This window comes from Carlito syrichta, unplaced genomic scaffold (genome assembly GCF_000164805.1).
Source record: "Carlito syrichta isolate Samal-C Ts95f unplaced genomic scaffold, Tarsius_syrichta-2.0.1 Scaffold270980, whole genome shotgun sequence".
In the NCBI taxonomy this organism is placed as follows: Eukaryota; Metazoa; Chordata; class Mammalia; order Primates; family Tarsiidae; genus Carlito; species Carlito syrichta.
Window position 1 is genome coordinate 318,923 of NW_007215076.1, and position 6,079 is coordinate 325,001.

Consider the following 6,079-nt stretch of genomic DNA (forward strand, 5'->3'; position numbering starts at 1 on the left):
AATAAATAAAAAAATCAGCCCGGGCGTGGTAGCGCATGCCTGTAATTCCGGCTACTCGGAAGGCTGAGGCGGAAGGATCGCCGGAGCCCAGCAGGTCGAGGCTGCGGTGGCCGGGAGCGGCCACTGCCCTCCAGTCTGGGCGACAGAGTGAGACTCCAACTCAAAAAAAAAAAAGAAAACCATGATAAAGGACTAATGGTTTCTGGTGTGGCTTGTGAGGAGCTTGAAAGCCATCTCCCCATCTATATAACAAGAAAAATGCTAAATAAATTGAAAATCAACAACTTCTCTTAGTTCTGTCAGAGAACTACTGTCATAGGCAAACCACTGCCCTCCAAACTGAAGAAACAGATACAGTGAGTCACAATTTACTGAAGCAGAAGCCCAGGAGCAGAACACATCTTAGGAACCAGTACTGGGGTAGGAAAACCTAATATGTAATTGATAAATTATTGGAGGATCAGTGTGGACAAGTTTGAGGGTTTAAAATTTGGGAGGGGGTGGCAGTCTTAAGAGGACTCCCACACTTTCATGAGTTTTACCTCCAGGAACCCTACCAGGTTCTAGTAGTGAAGATAAGAGAAAAAGCTCCTATCTGCTTCTGGCAGGTGGATGGGGAAAGTAGCCATTTTTAAACACATGCAGACCATCTGTTCTTCTTAGTGGGGCCTGCTCTTAAAAGAAACTGTTTCACTAGAGCCTAATCTATTGGGGTTTTATTAGAATCCAACTGACCTGGGAGAAAAAAAATACTCAGCTTCAGCCTGCTTTGCCTTCCACATGGGGGAAGGAAAATGCCCAACCCTAGACTCTCTAGCCTTCCTTTCCCCTAAGCGGGGGGAGGGAATAAAACATGATAAAGGACATGTTCCAGGCACCCATTGGTGACGAACTTGGGTTCTGCGAGATGGCTCCAGAAGTGTAGGTGAGCTATATGAAGCCAGGCTCACTTTCTCCCTATGTTCCCACATGAGCAAAGATGGAAGGTGGTGATCTGTATGCAGGTCAGAAGGACAGCATGTGGATTAATTTCCTAGGGCTGTCATAGCAACTGACCACAAACTTGGTGACTAAAAACAACACAAACTCATTCTCTCAGTTCTGCAGATAGTATCAGCAGGGCTGTACACTCTCCAAAGTCTCTAGGGGAGAGTTCTTCCTGGTCTCTTCCAGCTTCTAATGGCTCCAGCCATTGCTGAGAGTAATCCCTGACGTGCTTTGGCGTGTAGCTGTAGAACTCCCAACTCTGTTTTGAGTTCACATGGCCTTCTCCATATCTGTGTGTCTCTGTCCTCCCCTCTTCTTATAAATATACTTGTTGTTGAATTTAGGGCCCACCCTGAATCTAGGATAAACTCATCTCAAGAACCTCAACTTTCCTCCCTGCAATAGCACTCCAACTTCAGCAGGTCATTGCTGGACAGCTCCCACCTTTCACTAGTGGCTTGAGAGAGCAGGAAAGAACTCAGCCACAGTTCTCCTGCCCTCCTCTCTGCCTAAAGTATGCTTTTCCTTACTCCTCAAACTCACTTTTTCTTTATTGCCTCCTAATCTGAAATTCCTCAATAATTTGTCACCTGGCAACAGTTGCTTTATGTGTATTCTGTAGTTTCACTCATTCATTTATTTATGCATTTATTCAACAGTTGTTTTTGAGTGCCCACCAGATACCAGGCTTTGGAGACACACCCATACCACATACTGGTGCTGGGAATACCATATCAGTTCACCAAACAGGCAAAAGTTTCTATCTTCCTGAATCTTACATGTTTAAAGGAGGAAACAGACAGAAAAAAAAAAAAGTACAACTATATAATGCTGGATGAAGCTATGGTTTGAATGTGTCCTCCACAGTTTTTACATTGAAAACTTAATCCCCAATGCAATAGTGTTGGGAGGTGGGGCCTAATAAAAGTCCATGAGGGCTCTGCCACCACGAATGGATTAATGTCATTACCACAGTGGGTTCATTACTGCAAAAATGGGTTTGCTATGAATGTGAGTTCAACCCCCCTCATGTTCTCTTGCTTTTGCATGTACTCTCTTGTCCTTCTGCCTTCTGTCATGTGATGATGCAGCATGAAGGCCCTCGCCAGGTTCTGTTGCCATGCACTTGGACTTTTCAGCCTCCAAAACTGTGAACCAATTCTATTGTTTGTCAATGACCCAGTCTCAGGTATTCTGTTATAGCAGTACAAAATGGACTAAGACAGATGGTGATAAAATTCAAAGGAAAATAAAACAAAGATGGTAAATATGGAGTGCTGAGGTGGAGGGTGCTTGCAATTTAATGTAGGGTAATCAGAGAATACCACATTGAAAGCATAATATTTGAGGAGAGAACTGTGGGAGGTGAGAGAGTGACCCATGCAGCAATCCACAGGAAGACTATTTCAGGCAGAGAAAACAGCAAGCGCAAAGGCTCTCAAGTGGGAGGGTGCCTGACTTGTCTTAAGAACAGGAAAAGGGCAGAGTGGATTTAGTAGTGTTAGCAAGGCAGAGAGAATTTAGAGAGATCAGAGAAGTCATGGAAGGCCAGCCAGATTTGTGTAGTACTTTAGAGGCTGTTAGAAGGCTTTGCCTTTATTATGAGAGATGGGAAAGCAGTGGAGGGATCTGAGCATAAAGGACCTGCTTGTACTCAGAATCATTCTTGCTTCAGTTTTGAGACTAAACTGTAGAAGTAAAGGGAGTCTATTAAGAAGTTATTTCTATAATACAGATGAGAGATTCTGGAGTTTTGGACCAGGATGGTAGCAGGAACAGTGGTGAGATGCGATTTTGGGGGGGACAGTTTTTTGAAGAAAAGAGCAAGAGGAATTGCTGAGGATGTGGATATGGAATACTCAAAAATAGAACAACTAATGATGACTCCAAGACTTTGGGTCTTAGCAACTGAGAGGATAAAAGTGGCCATTTTCCGACATGGGCAGGACTGCAAAAAGAGCAGGATTCTTTGGAGGAGACCAAAGTTCAGTTTTGGATATGTTAAGCTGAGATGCTTACTAGATATCAAAGAGGAAATATCAAGTAGACAGATATATACATTTGGAATAAAGAAGAGAGATCTGACTGTTGATACAAATGTTTTGATCCCCATTTTTAAAAAGGGATAGAGTCTCTTTCTGTCACTAGGCTGTAGTACAGGGCCTAATCAGGGGCCAATCATAGCTCACTGCAGCCTCAAACTCCTGGGCTCAAGTGATCCTCCCACCTCAGCCTCCTGAGTAGCTGGGACTACAGGCACATGCCACCAGACCCAGCTTGTTGACACAAATTTGAGAGTCTTCAGCAGATAAATAGTTTAAGCCTAAAGACAGAAGAAGATCACTCGGGGAGTGAATATAGATGAAGAAGAGAAGTGAGGGAGTTAGGAAGGAACCCACAAAAGAGGACAAATGTAGAGTTCCCAAATAAAGGACATCAGTTATATTTAAGATCAGATAAAGAACAAATACTTTTTTCTTTTTTTTGAGTTGGAGTCTCACTCTGTCGCCCAGACTGGAGTGCAGTGGCCGCTCCCGGCCACCGCAGCCTCGACCGGCTGGGCTCCAGCGATCCTTCCGCCTCAGCCTTCCGAGTAGCTGGAATTACAGGCGCGTGCTAGCACACCCAGCTAATTTTTTTGATTTATTGTAGAGATGAGTTCTCGCCTGCCCAGGCGGGTCTCGAACCCGCGGGCTCAGGCAATCCACTCACCTCAGCCTCCCAAAGGCGCGGGATTACAGGTTGAGCCACCGAGCCCGGCTAATACTTTTTTCAGTACACAATTATCTCATGCAATATCTGATATATGCTTATGCAAAAGTTATTTGTTGTTTAGCTGAAATTCAGCTTTAATTGTATTCTTCTTTGCTAAATCTAATATCCCTAGCCCAAGAAACTGTGGCCATGGAGGCAGGAGGGAAATCAGGAAAGTGTAATGTCTTGGAACTACAGTTTAAAAAGTGCTTCAAGAAGACATATGTTATCAACATATCACAAGCTCTTCATAGGTCAAGAAAATAGAGAATTAATTTAATAACACGGTAGTCATTGGTGGCCTTCATATGAGATGTTTCGGTGGAATGGTGGGTGCAAAATCTTTGTTGAAGTTGATTCAAGAGAGAATGGAAGAGAGGAATAAAAAACACTGAGGGCAGGATGTGTAGATTATCTAAGACCTCACTATCCATTTCTGTTATTGTTGACTCTTCATCACAGATCTACAGCTGAAATGCAGGATAGGACCTGTAGGTCCCAGGGTCATTCCACGCCTCCCCACATGGATCTATGTGTCTTTGGAGTACATTCTCCTCCTCCACTGCCTGATTCTCTGAATCTATGGTGTCTCTGTCCTTACTTATAATACCCTCTGCAGAGACCCCACTCTCCAGATTATAAGATACCATGTCACCCTCCCTCAAAATTATACATAACCATCAATATAATGTGTTTAACAATGACAAAAGAGACATGTCATTAAGAATTCTCTCTGGCTGGGCTCAGTGGCTCAGCCTGTCATCCCAGTACCTTGGGAGGCTGAGACAAGAGGATTGCCTGAGTCCAGCCCAGGCAGCTTGGAGAGACCTCATCTCTATAATAAATTTTAAAAAATTAGCCGGGCATGGGAGCTCACTCTTGTAGTTCTGGCTATGTGGAAGACTGAGGCGGAAGGATCGCCTGAGCCCAGCAGGTCGAGGTTGCGGTGACCGTGAGTGTGCTACAGCACTCCAGCCTGGGCGACAGAGTTAGACTCCAACTCAAAAAGAGAATTATCTCTGACATCTAAATATTCATTCCAAATACAAGTCTTCATGTAAGATTTAACTTGAAATGAAAATATTCATTGTATGCTTTGCAGTATGTCCCCTGCATATGAATGAGCTCTGTTCTGAGAGTGTATTTGTAAGTCCAACTTGTTCATAAGTCTAACAAAGTTAGCCTAGGTGCCCAACTACCACAATTGGCTTTATAGTGCTGTAGTGTAATAGATTTTATAATATTTCTCACACAAATGTTACATAAAAATCAAACACAAAAAGTAAGGCATTTTTAATCTTATAGTGCAGCACTTTGAAAAGTACAGTTGTACAACAGCTATCATACAGGGGCTGGCATTGAGTGAACAAGCAAGAAGAGTTACTGACTTGAAGAGGGAGAGGGGATGGCAGATGGAGGAGCTGAAGGATCATCTGCAGTAGGAGATGGAGAGCAAGCTGCAATTTCACTCACACTTGACGTTTGATGCCACAGGTTTTGGTTCCTTGCGGGATTCAATTCTATCTACCCTCTTGCAAAAACAATCCAGTGATGTCTGGATAGTCGGTCTTTTTTTCTCATCATAGATGACACAGTAGCACTGGATTGCATTCTCAATGGCTGCTGCAACCTGTGTGTGCCGTTTGATATTTGGGTCCTGAGCCTCAACAACTAACAGTGCCTCTTCAGATAATACAAATTCATGTTCACATCTTTGAAAGTTCGCAACTTGAACATTCATATGTAGGGGACTTTCTGTACATGTTGACTTTTTTTTACACTTTAATGTATTATTGCAAGAGTAAAATTCTGAGGTAATTAATGATGATTTCAAATCTTTTAACGTTAAATATTTTTAAATTGTTAAGGGATTTTAAATAATTAGGGAGAATAGACTGAGTTAATAAAACACTAAGAAATTATATGAGATATATAATTTAGGAATAAATTTTTATCCCTTTTGATCAATAAGTGTTTATTAAAAATATAAGTAATAGGCTGAGTGTGGTGGCTCATGCCTGTAATCTCAGCACTTTGGGAGCCCATGCTTGTAATCCCTGGTTGCCTGAGCCTAGGAGTTCGAGACCAGCCTGGGCAACTTGGTTGTAGACCTTGACTCTACAGTAAATCAAGAAAAATTAGCCAGACATGGTGGCGCATGCCTGTGGTTCCAGCTATTTGTAAGCCTGAGGTGGAAGGATTGCCTGAGTCCAGTAGGTTGAGGCTACAGTGGCTGTGAGCATGCTGCTGCATGCTAGCCTGGGTTACAGAGAAAGACTCCAACTAAAATAAAATAAAATAAAACAAAATAAAAAATATAAAGAATAATTACAAGCAC